The sequence below is a fragment of the Paramisgurnus dabryanus genome, chromosome 20 (genome assembly GCF_030506205.2).
Source record: "Paramisgurnus dabryanus chromosome 20, PD_genome_1.1, whole genome shotgun sequence".
Classification (NCBI taxonomy): Eukaryota; Metazoa; Chordata; class Actinopteri; order Cypriniformes; family Cobitidae; genus Paramisgurnus; species Paramisgurnus dabryanus.
Window position 1 is genome coordinate 2789581 of NC_133356.1, and position 19473 is coordinate 2809053.

A 19473-nucleotide genomic window follows, 5' to 3' on the forward strand; every position below is an offset into this window, starting at 1 on the left:
AGAGAGCGCTTTACTTCCTGCTTTTTCAAAACAATCGCATCTTAATGACGAAAGCGTGCCCGGACTCGGATCGATAAGAAGTACAGTGTGAGTGCGTGCACCTGGGGGAGTAGGGAGGGGTGGCAATCGCGCCCAGGCATGGTTTGGTTTGGTTGGGATAATGTGAGTGCGCCCTAGGTGTTGGGCTCTATTAAAGTCCATTAAAAAGAGAAAAATCCTGCAATGTTTTCCTCAAAAAACATAATTTCTTCTCGACTGAACAAAGAAAGACATCAACATTTTGGATGACATGGTGGTGAGTAAATTATCTGGATGTTTTTTTTTTAGAAAATGGACTATTCCTTTAAGTTTAAGGAAAACATAAGGGTGAACTTAAGGGAAAATTGCACTTAAGGTGCTTTATGCAACCGGGCCCTGTTGCTTTATACTGTAGCATATTCAGGTCCTGGATCATGTTTTCGAAAAGTAACATGGTAAAGTAACTAGTAAAGCATCTTATTACTTTTGAAAAAGTAATCAGTAAAGTAACGGGATTACTTTCTTGGAAAAGTAATCAGTAACTAATTACTATTTCCAAGTAACTTGACCAACACTGGAGATCATGCACCCCGCTTTTAATACATTAGTGTTTCAGATTTTCCTGTTTTTGTGCTTTTATATAAACTCTCGTGTGGATGTTATTCTGTGGATGTTAAAAGATTGTTATTAAACTGTACAGCTCCATTTTAAGAGTATGTAGTATAGTTTGACAGCATGATTGTTTGAATTATAATTGTTCACTTGCTGCTAAATGATATCAGAACGCATCTGTGTTAGATATCTGAAGGAAGCAGAAGCATGGAAAATATCTTACAACAAAAACTTGAGGGATGGTTTGATGATGGCTGGCTTTGCAGTGGTGTGAATTAAAGTAAAACAAAAAAATGGATTGTAATCATCAAATTTGATCAAAATCTCTTTGTATTTGAGTTTTATTTTCACTCATTCACATTTATGCATTTGCAAGACGCTTTTATTCAAAGCATTACAGCGTATATTTTGTTAGCTGGATTATCTGGGTTCAAATTGTGACCTTTTGCGTTGCTAATGTAATGCTCTATCACTGAGCTACACAGGTCTGTTCATACAAAATGTCTTTTTTCCATTGCCTATAAAGCACGCCAAATAATTCACATAATGAGGTTTTATTTTAGTTAGGATGCTGCTTAAGAAGTCTAAATAGACAGTAAGACTTATTTTATTAAGTCTTGAGTGGCATAAGAATGACAGTGACCAGTGGTTAATAGATTAGTACGTGGTCAGCAGACTCTTTCAGTGTTTACTTTGGAGTTTTACAAGTTGGCAGAAGAACGAAGATTAAAAATGTAATACTGCTGCTTTTTACATGTAAAAGAAAATGCTGATTTTTGCAGAAACCTCTGTGATACTTTATTTTAAACCTTAATTTCATACAGTCTCATATGTCCACGGTTGATTCGTAAGAAAGGTTTGTGAAGGATTTTGAGCCAGGTCTGATCTCTGTGGGTGTATATACTATAATCAGTCTTTCTCTTTAGAAATGAAAACTTATTCGGCCCTGTTGCATTGCCCAGATTGTGTCAAAACTTTAGAGAGGCACGATTTTATGCTCCTTTGAAATCAATAATCATAGTAATGGTTATAAATGAGACGACACAGATTTTTTTAAGCTAGTAACATTCCTCATCAGTGTCCAGAGACAGTATGGGGCCGTTTAAAGAATCACCATATAAAATGACGCAAAGACATCAAAAGGATTCAAAGTTGAATTTTGATCTAAATTTACTAGAGATGCAAAATGTAGCCAGATTTACGACAAAGCAATGGGCTTGCAATGCCAAGGTCATGGGTTTAAACTTGAATGCACTGTGAGTCATCCAGATACGTTCATATTTAGATATTTTTTGACAAATACAGCTTTTGTCTTTACCTCTGTGAAGTTTGTCTTCATTTAAACTCACAAATAAATGATCGTAGGTGTTAAACATTGCTCTTTACTTCAGGGAAAGGTATGCGGTGTGAGCAGGTCCTCATTAGATTTTTTTCACAAAAGTTTAATAAAGAATGAAGTCCTGCAGTAGTCCTCATCAGCATACAGGGCTCTGTTAATTGGCCATTCAACGCTATACTTCAGCTTTATCCAGCTTTGTGGTTGGCTCGCTGTTTAAAGATTAAGTTCAAGCACTGCTGGAGTTGCACTTTCAGCCAAGCGTTTAAAAGAGAGGATTTGAAGTGACTATTAAAAGGGCTGTAGAGATGGCTCACTGCCAAGATATGCTCAGTAAATTCTTGATAAGCCGGGCAAAGGAACCCTGAAGAATAAAGAAAACATTCAGGTCAAATAAGGGCACAGGAAATTTATTTTCTCTGAGTAAATGTTGTTCGAAAAGCAAAATGCAAAGTAAACCCCTTGCACCATAGAAATGTGTAAAACCAGGATAAATTTAGTTTTAGTTTTAGTTTAGTTTGGGAAAAATAATATCAAAAGGGATTATCTGTTTTAGTGTGTGGTTTTGTGAACTGGTACTGCAATCCTGGCAAAACTGTTACATCAGAATATCAGTGGGATAATATCTGTCCTGCTAATGAGTGATTTCATTTACGGAGCGCTGCTTGTACCGCAGTTCAGGCGCCAAATGCATTATTGTAACAAGAGGTTTCATCTTTTGGATTCCTGTAATGTAACTTTTCTTGGTAACACTTTATTTTACGACCCGCAAAGTACCGCGTAATTAAACTGAATTTACAGCGTACCTATTTATAACAACAGAGTACCTCTACAGTACGTACTTGCAGTTATAAGGGAACAATATTTTAAGTTTGGGGTAATAAGGGGGTAAGAATATATGGAAAATTATTCTCTAAGTATTTCATAACTACAGGGTACCTATTGTAATATTACGTGGTATGTATGACTTACGTCTATTGGTAATATGGTCTATGCGTAATATGTTTTTTTTTCATATTTGCTACTTACCTGATGAAGTGTTTTGTATAGCCTACAGTTGATGTCTACAAGCCACGTCGGCAAATAAAATATAACACACAATAAAAATAATAGCAACTTGTACCTCTTTGATCTGTATATGTATACAGGAGTTACCAGGTAACTCTTATATTTGCGGGCTGTAAATTGAAGTGGGGCTTATTCCCCGATTGTTCTGTGTATGTACCAGGTAACTCACATATTTGCGGGCTGTAAACTAAAGTGGTGCTTTGTTCACCTCTTGTTATAAATGTTATAGGGTAAATACCATAAACATACAGAATATTGTTATTTTTATTTTAAAACAACTTATTTCAAAACATCTTTAAAACACAATAATTAAGCCAACACTTAATGTTTATTATCACATAACTTTTATTTAAAATAAAAAGTCATGAAAATTTTTCATTGTTTTTGCGGCTTGGCTTCCTCTGTTGGTGTTCTTGTCCACTCGAATTATGAGTTGATGTCGTCTCACAAATGCTGTTCTGCATTACATATAAAAAACATAAATGAAAGCCTTCAGTAAATGTTTCTTCACTGTGCCTTGACAGAAACAGAGTTTTCTGAGCCAGTTACGTTAATAACTTTAGGCTTACTTATTTGCTAGCTAACCTGCTACCGTTAGCTAGCAACTTTCTTGAAAAAACATTGTTTGAAATGCGTGAGTCACGTATTAACAAAACCAGTCACCTTATCCAGCATGCGGATCCTGCTAACATCACCCGCAGCCGTACTCCACAGTGTAGAACGTTTTTAAAACCTCTTAAAGAAATTTCACCTCAGGATCGCGTTCCAGCAAACCTCCTGCAGACCGCCGCGCGCTCTACACCTGCGCAGTAGTCTACGCATGTAGTCGTCTTTTGCTTTAGCGGGAGCTGATATCTGCTGTTGTTTCATTCTGGTTTGCCATTGCATAATTATATTTGGCTAAAATACTTGTGTTTACAGTAAATAAATTGCAAAGCACCACTTCAAATATGTCCGCAAATGTAGGAGTTTCCTGGTAAATAGGGAATAAGTTGCTATTTTTATTGTACTTACGTTAAAAAAAAGATAACCACATTAAATCAGCTGGACTTTTGTTATTAAAAGCAAGTAATATAGGCTACTAAAATAAAAGTGATATGCTGTTATATTTATTTGCCGATGTGGCTCGTAGACATTGACTGTATACAACATTCTGTAGTCAATATGAAAAATTCACAATAAAAAATAAATAAAACATAATTTCCCCATAGACTTGACTAAGTCATACATACCACGTAATATTACATAGGTACCCTGTTGTTATAAAATACTTAGAGTATAAATAATTTATAATTCTTCATATTCTTACCCCCTTATTACCCCAAACTTAAAATATTATTCCCTTATACCTACAGGTTACCTACCCTGTTGTTACAAATAGGTACGCTGTAAATTCGGTTTAATTACGCGGTACTTTGCGGGTCGTAAAATAAAGTGTTACCCTTTTCTCCAACACTGAAATGCCACTGCATCTTCTGCTATTCTCATAATCCTGAAATAATCCTGTAGGAGATTTAGTGGACCACAACTCGCTCACATAAACCTCTCTGGTAACCGAAAACGTATCATTTGAAGTGACCTTAAACATACTTATTCATACTTGTAGTTCGGTTTGTTTGGTTCTTTTGGTACGGACCAAAAAAGAAAACAATATTAATTATTTATTATGAGGCTTTTTACCTCTCCGTTGCTTCACGTTTTCCCTCTGCTCATTTTGTTTTTGCATACACCGCTCATCCCACTGTAAAATCAGGGTTGCGATAGTTTCATGTGAGCACTCGGTAGTTTCACGTGAGCACGCGGTAGTTTCACGTGAGCACGCGGTAGTTTCACGTGAGCACGCGGTAGTTTCAGGTGAGCACGCGGTAGTTTCACGTGAGCACGCGGTAGTTTCACGTGAGCACGCGGTAGTTTCACGTGAGCACGCGGTAGTTTCACGTGAGCACGCGGTAGTTTCACGTGAGCACGCGGTAGTTTCACGTGAGCACGTGGTAGTTTCAGGTGAGCACGCGGTAGTTTCACGTGAGTACGCGGTAGTTTCACGTACGCACGGGATAGTTTCACGTACGCACGCGAAACTCAACTTTATTTAATTTTTTCTGCATGTCCCCTTAGGGGCTCCGTAGAATGGTTCTTTAAGTAACCAAAATGTTTTTATGGCTATTTTGTAGCAACTTTAGCATCCATAGTTTTTATACCAGATGGTATGTCTCTCATGGACTACTTTTATTAAATCCAGTGCTTCTTTGTTAAGAGTATTAAATCACAAAGATACAGCGGTGATCAACTCTAGAACTAAAAAGCTCTTCAGTCTCGTCAAAGGAAGTGCTACGGTTTTACATGGTCTGCTGACTTACCAGTTTAATTTCAAGACTGAATTACATGTGTTTACACAGAAATCATATCTTGAAGAATATTTCTGAAATGTGATGAAATACAGAGGTAAGATGTACCGCAAATTTGACTCATGATAAACCCAAAATAAGTACTCTGCTGGCGAATGAGACCAAGGAATACAATTAAAATTCCATACAAACCACTTGGGCACAAGACTGTGAAAAACTTTATTTATTATCTCTGGAAATGCAAGATCACATTTTGAGTGTATTAGGCTCTCTGCTTGGCACAGCTCAAGAGACGTCACACTTGTGCGGCAGTCGTGGAGTCAGGCAGGCTTGTGGGAAATGCACTTCAGTTTGGATTGTGCTTCCCCCAATCACAGGGCAGGACTTTAAAGAGACCATTGAAAAGATTGTGGTCATGGAGCAGAATTCAAAAAGACAGATCAGAGAATAAAAGACCCTCAAAGGGAGGAACTGCTTAGCGTAAGACAGACAGGTGGGGAATCCTGTGTGTCTGTGCATGCAGGCAATGATGTGAAACATAAGTAGCTATATCAGAAACATTGAAAGAGTCTGCATGAGGTGCTCCCCCCCAAAAAGAAATGAAGCACAAACACTTTGTATAAAATATTGTTTGTTATTTGTCATGGTGCATTCACACCAGACACGCATGAAGCATTAAGCGCAAGTGATTTACATGTTAAGTCAATGCAAAGATGCAATACATATCAGCGTTTCTGGTGAATTGCATGAGTCGAAAAATCTGAACTTTGGCGGATATTTAAGCTGCGTTAACCAACCAGAGGCTTGCTCTAGTAGTGACGTGATTAAACGTAACAAGCTCAGGCAGAAATACGAAACAACAATGATGGACAAAATCATTGTCGCTGTATATGGACACCAAGAGCTGCCCAACACATCCTATAGAAACACGAATAAAAAGGACCTTGCTTGAAAGAAAGTGAGTGAGGAGGTCGGACAATATGGTAGGTTGTAAAAAAACGCTCTTTAAATAATTTGAGCTATAAAGTGTACTGTATATACATATTGAAACTATATGCTAGCCAAGGCCGGCAAATAGAGCATAATGCAAAAAAATGTTTAAGCATCCAACTACGCGCGAATAGTGCAATTCAGACTAATTGTATTTTGATCAACATGATCTCACAAAGTTGCGTGGTAAAGTCATGGAATATTTTGCTCATTTATCCGTGTCATTGTCATGGATCTCCGCAATTTTCTCTGACTTTCTGTTCTGTGTCATTGTCACGGATTGGTTACTCAACTGCTCTTTCCTATTTTCAAAACATTGTAGCTTCGGTTTAGGGTTATATTTTGTGTTAGGATGTCACTTTAAGTATTGGTTTATACAATTTTTTTCTGATAAATTTTTTATATTTTCAGATTTTTAAACCATTGTCACCTGGTGCTGGTAGGGATGCCATTTTATGTAAATCTAACCCTAAACCGAAGTGACAAATCTGTGACAATGACACGGAAAAGAAAGTCTGTGGTATGGCCACGGAAAAATGCGGAGATCCATAACAATGACACAGCAAAATATTCTGTGGCTATACCACAGAAATTCGTGAGATCGGTCACCATGCACATGCTCTCAATCCAAGATCAATGCAACTCTAGTAGGTCTAATACTGATAAAAAACGACCTTCTAGCAAAGAAACGGATGATTTTGTTGTCTGACATCTGAGAGTCTGGCATGTGTCGATTGATTTATGCCAAACCCAGTGTAATCATGAAGGTCTCAAACTTCCTTTCGCATGGCAAGTGTAAGGAGTGTTGAAACAAAACGGGCATTCAGACAAATCCAGATTCTCCACGACTGTATCGCTGGTAAAACATTTCTGCAGAATGTGGATTTAAACATTGACTCAAATTCCCACCAGAGGATTTTCTTAATCATCTTCCGTGCCCCGTAGGGGCGCCGGGGCTCGGCTGCCATAACGGCCCATAGCTTTGGGGATTATTTTATGGTATAAAGCTGACTAGCTATCAAAAACATATATATTAAACAAAAAGCAGGAAAGTCAAGACAGTCAATTATGGAAATGATCATCCCTTTGCCCTATTACCTTCGTGGATCAGATATCTCAATATGTAAACTCAAGGTATAGAGCCCTAAAAAAAAAACAACCAACAAACAAACACACACACAATACCTTAGCTCTATACCTTGAGCTAATCTTGTTCAGAGGTTGGAGGGTGGGTTTTGGGAAGGATGGGTATGGGGGGAGAATATAAGGAGGTGAAGGAAACAGGCATTGCATTAAGCAATAATCTTCTTTTTCAATGATAATGATGTATAATTATTGTAATGTTTCCCCCTTTTTTTTTTTTTTTTTTTCGTTTCTTTTTCCTTCTTGTAAAGGTGGTGTTGTCACATCCTACATCTCCATAATCATAGTTATAACATAAATAAAGAATTGATCACAAAAAAATATGTACACTCTAGATGGATTTGCGCGATTGTTTCTTATACTGTGGCCAAATACACTTGGTGAATAGAGCAATGAAAAACAACATAGTTTTCTGATATATTGTAGTGTGTAATGGTCACATGACATGCAGGATAAATTAATTAAATACATTTCTTTTTTTAGTAAGTAGATATTTAGATTTTTTTATTTTACAATTATTTATTTAAATTTTTATGATTTAATTGTAACACATTTTTTTCTCAACTCACAAACCCCCTGCAATACTTCTGTGAACCATGAACCTCAGTTTCCGTATTTCATGTATTCTGACTTATGAACACGGTTGAAGAGTTGTAATCCTCATGCTAAACAAATGCAAAGTGGCAAAATTTCTGGGCAAAGTCACGCTTTTTCTTTCCTACAAGCTTCAGAAAGTTTGTTTCGAACATGGGTACCCCTTTACGTATCGTATTCCTTTTATGGGCAATTCCCCCAGAAAATGCTTATTGACTCAAAAATGGAAGTGTGTTTTTGGATGTAAGGAAAAGAAAGCACAAGCCTTATGGGAAAATTGGATATAATTTGTTTATCCGAGGTAGCAGTGCTGTTTTTGCATGTGTATTGTTTGTTTAATGCTGGATTACTTTGAAAAGTCTCAATCGGGTCATGAGTTGCAGGCATAGACTGTAAAAAAAGATGGACGACGCATGTTCGCTCTCTTCCATTAGTGAAAAGTGAAGCCACCAGTGTCCTGATATATCCTGGGTCTTGAGTCTGCGCAGTATCGATTTCGGGACCAGTCCTGCGCAGTAGTGAGCAGGAAGTAAAGTTGCGAAATCAAGACCCCGCCCTCGCTCTCGCAGAATGCGCATATCACCACCGTTTTTATATCATAAAATTAATAACTAAACACAAACTAATTTAAAAACAAACATTTGAGTTAACATCAGCGTTATAAAAAGTACAGTACATGACAGAAACCAGCTTTGAAAAAAATTGAAGTGTAATTAATTTTTTTGGTTGGTCTCAAGTCCCATTGAATAACATGGGGAGGCCGGGATTATGACCTATACTGGGACCAGTCACTGGGGGGCGATCGAGACATTTTGGCTTCACTTTTCAGGGCTTGTGCGGCACGCTTGGTTGCAGGTGGTAAGTAAAACTTCTGTGTCATGTTGGTACTAATCAGTGCGTAATTGCATATAATGTAAACCACACAAACATGCAATGAATCATAAGTTATCCATAGAGAGTGGGATAATGTTTTCCCGAAAACATTCGCTAGAGCTGATCTGTCTTTTCTAAATCTCATTGGAGATATATAGGATGTAAAACTAATAGGTACTCAAAATGAACATAAGATGAAAAACAACATGTGTTATGGGTTCCCTTTCAATACGGTTCACTTCGCATTGCGTCAGTTTGCTGACGCTATGGGGGAAACTCCTGTTTACTCCGTGATTGAAGCCTATTGGTTAACGTCTGTAGAAAATACAGACCAATGACGTTTGAGCCCGCGCGGGGGCGTGGCACACGTCCCTATATAAGCCGGTGAAATACGTCAAGAGCTCATTACTTTTCTCCTTCAGCGCGAACCTTCTCGCTGCTCCGAAGAAGAAGCCCTTACTCGCCGTCGATCCAAGCACTGCAGCGGACTACAACACACCAGCGTGTTCCCCTGCCGCTTTCCGGTGAGCCTAAAAGAGAGTATCTAAAAGAGCAGAAGCGCGTTGAGATAATGTCGCTTCGGCATTGCGGCTCCTGCCGAGCCCCTTTGCCTGTGGAGGATTTCCACAAGGTGTGCGTCATCTGTCTGGGTCCTGCCCACGCCGAGGCCGTACTCGCCGAGGCGGGCTGCGCCCACTGCGAGCTCCTTCCTATCGCGGTGCTGCGCTCCCGCCTCGAGATCTTTAAACGGAAGGCTTCCCGTGCTCTCCCGCCTAAACAGCAGCGGAGCCGTGAAGCTGGAAGACGCCCTGAGACCGAGTCCACGCCGGCTCATCCCCCGCGTGCTCTGTCTCCCCGCCGTCACCCTGTCACCTTCGCCCATGAAGACCTGCGCCCCCTGCCGAGTGCTAGCGGCATGGTTTCCTTTGGGTCCGGTGACAACTTGGAAGTGATGTCATCCTCTGAGGAGTTAGAGGATTGGGCGGCTTCGGATGACGACGCCCACGCAGCCGCCGCTGATGAACCTACCGAGTCGCGTCCTCACGACTCTGAGCTCATCCGCATCTTGACGCAAGCTACGGCGGAGCTCAACATCAAGTGGTCCCCGCCGTCAGAGCCTCAACTCAGCCGGTTGGACGAGTGGTTTCTGCAGCCCGAGCGCCGTCAATCGTCCCGCCAACGGCCGGCGCCGTTTTTCCCTGAGGTTCACCAGGAGCTCACCAAATCTTGGCGTGCTCCCCACTCCACCCGAGCTCAGAGCGCCGTCTCCCACGTCCTCTCCGTAGTGGACGGCGCCGACGAACACGGCTACTCCAAGATGCCGCCGCTCGAGGAAACTGTCGCCGCCCATCTCTGCCCGTCTTCAGCCGGCGGATGGAGGGCGAAGTTGAACCATCCATCAAAGCCCTGTCGCCTGACATCGACCCTGGCGTCAAAATCTTACGCCGCTGACGGCCACGCTGCATCCGCTCTCCATACGATGGCGGTGCTGCAGGTATACCAGGCAAAGCTCCTCCGTGACATGGACGAGACAGGTCCGGACCCGTCGACCTTTCAGAACCTGCGCAGCGCGACTGATCTGGCCCTTCGCGCCACTAAAGTCGCCACTCAGGCTGTAGGAAGAGCCATGGCCAGCCTGGTTGTTCTGGAGAGACATCTGTGGCTGAACTTGACGGAGATAAAGGACACGGATCGGGTTGCCCTTCTTGACTCGCCCGTGTCACCGTCGGGGCTCTTCGGCTCCGCTGTGGAGGGGTTCACCCAGCGCTTCACTGAGGCACAGAAATCGTCGCAGGCTATGCGGCATTTTCTACCTAAACGATCTGCCTCAGCGTCTGAGACCGGCCGCCCAAAACCGCCGCCAGCTCAACGCCCTAAGCCAGCACCAGCTCAGCCCCAGCAGAGAGCTGAACCGGAGGTCAAGCGCCAGCGTCCTGCACGACCGACTGGCCCGCCTCGACGCCGCGGTCCCCGTCCTCGGATTACGCTGGACCCGACGCCGGCGCCGCCTCCCTGAAGAGAGTCTGAGGAGGAAAAGAGGCTCTGGTCCCGCTTCGGCCGGCCCGCCCTCGAAAGTTCTGCGTGTTTCAGTCCCCTCGGGCGCTGGACACACCCTCGCTGTAACAGCGAAACACAAATTTTTACCTTTTCACAAAAAGAGCAAATTTCCTCCTCTGTACACACAAACACACACACACGGCTTAACGTCCATAAGCATATCGACGCTCGCCGTCAAATTTCACGTTTGGCAATCCACCCCCGGTATGCCGGGCTGGATTCTAAACGTAATCCAACACGGTTATTCACTCCAATTCGCCCGGAGACCACCCCGGTTTCGCGGCGTTCTCTACACCACTGTCCCAGACGATCGTATGCAGATCCTCAGGGAAGAGGTGCGTTCTTTATTACTAAAAGACGCGATAGAGACGGTCCCGGCGGATCAAAGCGAATCAGGCTTTTACAGTCGTTATTTTCTCGTTCCAAAGAAAGACGGCGGCCTCAGACCGATATTGGATCTACGCGTTTTGAATCGCGCTCTTGCCAAACGGCCGTTCAAAATGCTTACAGCCAGACGAATCATGGCGTTAATTCGACCGGGCGATTGGTTCATATCAGTGGATCTGAAAGACGCTTACTTTCACATTCCGATAGTGCCACGTCACAGGCCGTTCCTAAGATTCGCGCTCGACGGGACAGCATACCAGTACAAAGTTCTGCCCTTCGGATTATCTCTGGCACCACGCACATTTACCAAATGTGCGGATGCGGCTCTCGCCCCTCTCAGACAGAGCGGCATCCGCATATTGAATTACCTCGACGATTGGCTTATTCTAGCACAGTCAGAGAGGGAAATTACTGCGCACAAGACCGTTGTACTCCAGCATTTGGAGAATTTGGGGTTCAAAATCAACCTCCAGAAGAGTTTGCTCACCCCCACGCAGCGAATCGCGTTCTTAGGCACGACGCTCGACTCATTAAAGATGCGGGCATGGCTTACACAGGAACGCGCGCTCACGGTCAGACGCGAGGCGGCATCGTTCAAAGCGGGTTCACATCTCCCTCTCAAACGATTCCAAAAAATGTTGGGTCTGATGGCAGCAGCATCCCCACTAATACCGTTGGGAATGCTGTTCATGAGGCCGCTTCAGTTTTGGTTGAAAGCGAAAGTTCCGCCCCGTGCTTGGTTGTCGGGCCGCTTATTAATCAAAATCACGTACAGCTGCGTGAAAGCGCTTTCGATATGGACATCCCCTCACCTTTTCCTCTCGGGCACGGAGCTCGGCTCCGTGAGCAGGAGGAAAGTGGTGACTACGGATGCGTCTGCGACGGGTTGGGGCGCTCACTGCGACGGCGAGCTCGCCTTCGGTGCGTGGAACAACCAGTTATCTCAGCTACATATCAACCACCTCGAGATGTGGGCGGTTATCTTGGCGCTACGACACTTTCGACCGAAACTCCAACATCAACACGTTCTAGTGCGGTCGGACAGTATGACGGTGGTTTCGTTCATAAACCACCAAGGAGGGCTGAGATCTCGCTCCCTATCCAGGCTGGCGAAACGGCTTTTATTATGGGCTCACGCGAACGTACGTTCGTTAAAAGCGACTCACGTACCGGGTGTAGCCAATACGGGTGCAGACATTCTCTCGCGCAACGGTCCGCCGCCGGGAGAATGGAGACTGCACCCTCAGACGGTCGAGAGAATATGGACCGTCTTCGGCCGGGCGGAGATCGATCTGTTTGCATCAGACGAGAACGCGCATTGCCCGATCTTCTTCTCGAGACATCACGATGCCCTGTCGCAAGCATGGCCGGCGTGTCTTCTGTATGCTTTTCCTCCGGTGGCCCTGTTACCACAGGTCCTTCAGAGGATAAGAGAGACGAAATGCGCGATAATTCTGGTCGCCCCGTTTTGGCACAATCAACCATGGCTCCCCGACCTATGGCAGCTGAAAACATCAGCACCATGGCCAGTACCGCTGAGGAAAGACCTCCTATCTCAGGCGAGAGGGACGATATGGCATCCACAGCCGGAGCTATGGAATCTACACGTTTGGTCTCTGAACGGCAACCATCACGCCTTTCAGGACGAGTGTTAAATACTCTAACTGAAGCTAGGGCCCCATCTACCAGGCGCCTTTACGCTCAAAAGTGGTCTATTTTTTCTGATTGGTGCACGACGAAAGACTTAAACCCAAACACCTGTGAAGTGGAGCATATTCTCTCCTTTCTGCAGGAAATGCTGGACAGCGGTCGCGCGCCCTCGACGCTTAAAGTGTATGTGGCGGCGATAACGGCGAATCACGCCCTTATCGCCGGTCGCACCGTGGGAAAACATGATCTCATCATTAAATTCCTCAGAGGCGCTCGCAGACTAAACCCACCGCGACCTAACACGGTCCCGTCTTGGGATCTGTCCACGGTCCTGAAAGCGCTGCGCGGTCCCCCTTTCGAGCCCCTCGAACAGGCTGACCTGCGCGCTCTCTCGTTTAAAACCGCTCTCCTCCTGGCGTTGGCATCGGTTAAACGAGTGGGCGATTTACACGCGTTTTCAATTGACCCGTCGTGTCTGGAATTCGGTCCTAACGATAGCAAAGTGATCCTTAGACCGAGAGCGGGATACATTCCTAAAGTTTTGACCACGCCATTTAGAGTTCAGGTGGTTTCACTTCTCGCCCTTCCGACGGCGGACGGCGAACAAACCCCGAACACGCTCTGCCCCGTCAGAGCGTTAAGAATATACACGGACCGTTCTGCCTCATACCGCAAGTCAGATCAGCTGTTCGTAAGCTTCGCGCAACATTCCTTAGGTATGCCGCTCACTAAACAGAGGCTATCTAAATGGATCGTCGAAGCCATTGCTTTGGCTTACGCCTCCCTGAATGAACATTGTCCAGTTGGTTTAAAAGCTCACTCCACGAGGGGTATGGCTTCATCTTGGGCTTGGTCTACGGGGATTTCTATCGTTGACATTTGTAACGCGGCCGGCTGGTCCTCGCCGTCTACGTTTGTCAGATTTTATAGCCTGGATGTCCCTGCCTTACAAGCACAGGTCTTATCGGCTTAATGATTCACGCGACTGCGTTTCTGTATGCCTTCACGGTGCGTTGCTAGCTCACCGTCATGGCTACCTATTAATAATTCACGCACAGCTCGCGGCGCGCTCAGGGAACCCGCCGTCTCGTGCTCTATTGTATATGCATCATGGTGCGTTTAGAAACTTCACTGTATGCGTATTACTGTCTCATATATGGTGCTTACACTTGCGCTCGCTAGAGCTATGTATATGCTGGGTTAGGGCCACATGCAGTGTCTCTCCGGTAAGGGCACCTCAGTCCGTTGTGTATGCACGGCGGGATGGGATTACGTTCCCCCATAGCGTCAGCAAACTGACGCAATGCGAAGTGAACCGTATTGAAAGGGAACGCTTAGGTTACTCACGTAACCCCGGTTCCCTGAAATAACGGGAACGAAGCATTGCGTCGCTGGCCGTGCTACAAACGTCTACGCAGCGAGTGTTATTCGGCTGCGCGCTTCAGTCGAATAATAATGAGCTCTTGACGTATTTCACCGGCTTATATAGGGACGTGTGCCACGCCCCCGCGCGGGCTCAAACGTCATTGGTCTGTATTTTCTACAGACGTTAACCAATAGGCTTCAATCACGGAGTAAACAGGAGTTTCCCCCATAGCGTCAGCAAACTGACGCAATGCTTCGTTCCCGTTATTTCAGGGAACCGGGGTTACGTGAGTAACCTAAGCGTTAGTTTTAAAATAAAATAATTTTTATTGTGAACATATTTGCCATTTTCATTTCATAATTTGATTTGTGAATTAGCTGATAAGACAACATAAACATGACAACATAAACAGCGCTATCCACATGTACAATTCATAGTAAAATCTGCTCTAAGTTTGTGATTATCAGCTATCGCTTCCATGTTTGCACTTGCCCAGTGTGTGTGTAACCCATGTGAAGAAACCACTGCATGAGATGTAGAGGAACCTGGCAGTTTATCTTCATGAATTGCCTCAAGATTCTTCTCATGTGACTCATAGTTTCCCTAAGAGGTTGCCAGCACACCAGGGTGTAAACCATGTGAATTATTGACTCTTTCTGTAACCCATATGCCCTATGTCCACATTGACCACTCTCACACCTTCTCTCCTCTCTTACGGGGTGTAAATTATACACAGGAGATCCATAAAGGAATTTTGTTAATGCTGCAGTATTTATTTTAAGATTTATCTGGTAGTGCACAGTTAACATCATTTTCTTAAGGCTTGGAAAAGACCATATTTGTGTGACATTGTGTACATCGCTCCCAAAAAAAATGTATGGATAAAAACTAAATTTTAAGATGTTGAAGACAAAACAAAAGTTATGACAAATATTTAAAGGTTGCCAATACTTTGGGTCAAGGTCAGATTGCACACAAAATGCTCATTGGGATGTTTTCAAACCATGCCAAAATTTTTGCTCCACAAAATTCTGGGGTCCATGCAAGCTTGAGCGCATGCCAAGAAATTGGCTAAAACAAGATTGAGCACTCTTATTACTTTGAATATGGGGCAATGCAACACTCAATATGGCCTCTCTAGTGATGTAAGTCCTGCCTTCCAGTTAATAGAACCAATCATCAATCAATAAAGACTGATGATTATCTGGGGGAGGGACTCTGTACAGAGCGGGTGTGCCTCATACCTCAAGCGCCTCTTGATTGCCTCCTGGTGACTGGCTGCAGTACAAGTCATAAACCCCGCCCTCTCTATGCAAACGAATGGGACTCGGCTCTAAATAAAAAAAATATATTTACACTTCTAATAACATTTTCTGAATGATGGTCTTTAAAGGTGACATAGAATGATTGAACTGGGTATTTATCCTTGTTCTGTGATGTGACATGTAGACAATAAAATGTTTCTTTGGGTCTGTAATGCCTTAGAAGCTTCCTAAAAACCTCTCTCAGATAGCTCTATTAGGGTGGGGGATTTTAAACAAGTGGTTTTGCACCTATTTGGCTCCCCCTACTGGTTTAACTTGCAATCTCATTACTGATTGGCTGACTTTGCTGCCACTCAAAAAATGTAGCCAATTATTTTAAAGTGGAGGAGCAGTTAGATGCCTGTGATGTCATAAGCATCAGTTTTTCAGATTGGGCCGTTTTCTGGCTGACATTTCTAAAAGAGGAATTTCTATGAGACTGAGATGTTTAGCACTTTTTGTATGTTTGTGAATGTGGGTAGACTACCATTTTTCAACAAAGACAAGGTACAAATGGTTTTTCATTCTCTGTCCCCTTTAAGGTAGTCGTTATCATGCTGATATATGTTCAATTCTTCATTTTTGTGATAAGTTTCATTTAAGCTAGTAATTTAATGCTATAGAAACAAGGCGTGTCGTTATGATTGGCGTGGTTTAATTGGGCGTGCGAGCATTTGGGTAGAAGTTTGATACTGCGGCTCCACATTATGATTATATGAGATTATAAAACAGGGCTATTATTATGCAAGCTAATAAATTAGTTGTTGTTCATCATACTAATGTGTTACATGCTTTTTCTATATTTTACTAATTACATTTTTAATCAATTACATTTTAAACATCCTGTAAACGCTGTCAAATCTCAGTTCAACATTATGTGTAATCTTATTTGAAGGGTTTTTATAAAACGAAATACGTTAAGAGTTAAGGAAAATACACAGAAAATAAGTGAAAGTTTGTCCAAGCAGCTATTGTTTCCATCAAAACTTGCTAATAATTTAACAAGAGCAACAGGCAGAGTTACTCAACATCGTGCAACACCATTCAGATACCACATGCCAACTTGCACTGCTTGATTTCTTCGTAAAAACCAAGTGAAGAGGTTTTTTGAACTCATCGCAACCTTTATGGCCCTGGCACACTCCGGACTTGTGGACTTCCTCAGAGTCCACACTTTGATGACATCACGTAGTGCACACTTTAGGGACCCTTGACGCGAGTCCACAAGGGCGCAAAAATGACAGATGGGACACATACGGACTCGTAGACTAAACGAGCGTGCGCAATTTAAGGCCATGAAAGTCCACATGAAGTGCCCCATTTGGGACAGGGCTTATGAATTTTGGATAAATCGCGGGACCCCAGATGTGAGCCAGGGCATTTGATGATGAGGTCACGAGTGGGTGACTGATTGCCATGGAAACGCGAACCTCGTGTATAGACTTTCTTGTCTCTTTGAATTTTAAATCATTTTGCATTTATATATATTGCTACATTAAAACCTCAACATGTTGTGAACACATCATTCCAATAAAAAAGTACGGGGGACAAATTAGCTTTTTATAAAAAAGTCCCCCGCGTAATCTACGCCCCTGCCAAGAGAAACAAAAGATCATGCAGAGTTTGGAACGACATGAATTTGAGTAAATGACACGAGAACATTTACAATTTTGTGTGAATTATTCTGTTAAGGAGGCTATCAGACCCCACAAACCGTGTAATTGGCTCTGTTCTCCTGCAGTCTGTCGATACTCTGCTGGAATTATTTCCTCTCTTTGTCATTATTGAATGGTTCAGATGTGGAATTATGGCCTGCAGAATTCATGTCTACTCATACAAAAGAAGTCAAACATTTAGGGCATGTGTTTGAAGAATCTTCTTTCTATATACGTCGCTGTCATATTCTGTTACGAGTTTAAATGCAAATGTTAGACCACTCTGCTGAAAATCTGCAGATGCCTAGCAGATCTCATCTGGTTTCCTTTACCAGCGAGACTAAGCCTCATTCTTTTTTTATTACTTATGTCAAATGTTTCCTTCTCACTTTCTTATTCCTGTAGTTCCTATTTCCGGTTCCTATAACTGCCAGGTGAATCAAGGACACGTTGGTGTAGGAAACCAGACAATGAAAACTTCAATTGCACATTATATAATGTTGTAAGCAGGAAACAAAACTGGTCAAAGAGTCACCAGATATATAATCACATCTCAACCTCATTAACCCTTTTGGTCGATGCATATTGTCCACAAACATTTTTTACTGGTAGAAGGTTAACAATTTCCACTGGTATAATGGTTTTATTTTGTTTTTGGAAACACCATGGGCGTAGAATACGCAGGAGACACATACTACATGTTCCCCAAACTTTCGACTCTCCGCCACAAATTCCGGCCCATGTTTTTTGTTTGTTTTTTAGATTTGAGTGAAGTAACATATACCCAATCACAAGTGAGCATTATAAGTCGAATCATCTTTGGTTGAGCTTCAAAGTTCAAAGGACAGGAGCGGGAACAGCGTAGGCCTGTCACTGCAAAGCAAGCAAAGCAAAAGCGATCATTTCACATGCTTTTTAGGTATTGGCAATTTAAATATTTAAACACAAGATGACGCAAAACAGATTTACTCATACACTGTTTGAAAATAATGTGTGCGCCCTTCTGATGCACATGGCCGAAATGTCGCATCTCAAGGCTTCAGAGTGCTGATTTCATGTTTTCTTGCGTGTGAACTGACATATTTACTCAAAACTAAAAATGCTGCAATCTCTTTACTGACAACCCTGTTCCCCCCTTTTAAGATGACGGCTGTCATCTTACTGCAGCATTTGGTCAGTAGGAAGTCCTTATCAATTAAAATCATTACGAGTCGGAGTCGTTTATAACGTGCATTTAAAAAGCAACACTCGTTAAACATAATCATTTAAAATATTCTTTATTATCATGAAAATACCTGAAACAATTTTAAAAACAGCGATATAAATATTCCTGTAAACATTTTCTGGAATAGCGTTTGTAATGCTACTTCTTCTGTGGCACAAAGGGAGTTTCTGCACGAGAGCGCCCCCTGGCTTTTGGGTGTGCCGGGATTTCACCGTAATTCATTCAAACTCAGATGCACAGCTGTACTTTTTGAATTGGTATAATGAGTGCATGCAGTTTTTTACCATTTTTCTGACGGTACAGACAAATGCATAAAAATTTAAACATTTTGATCAACACTGTGTGCAAATATTTATGCGAGTACTAAATATATTTATATTTATATGAGTACTAAAGAGCACTAATTATCCGCTTCACATTTTACATTTCCTTTGATATGTGTAAGTGTGTATTTGTACATGTTAACAATAGTCAAAGGCAGGGCCGGAGTGGGACCACTTTTCAGCCCGGGAGTTTCAGGCCCAAGACCGGCCCACTTTTTCCATAGTGTTATTCCAAATTAGCACTTTTTTCAAATTGGATAAATAAAGCAACAGTTCAGCTCTTACCATAGTTTTTATTAATATCATGGTTCAACAAATAAGGTAAAAGTTAAATAATATTTCACTTAAGATAAGAAGTTAACAAAAATATTCCTCTACACTCTAAAAAAGGCTGGGTTACTTTTTACCCATAATGGGTAAATATTGGACAGAACACATGCTGGGTTAAAAATTACCCCATGCTGGGTTAAAAATAACCCAATGTTAGGTTGTTGTTATGCAACCATGGATTATAATAACCCAACAG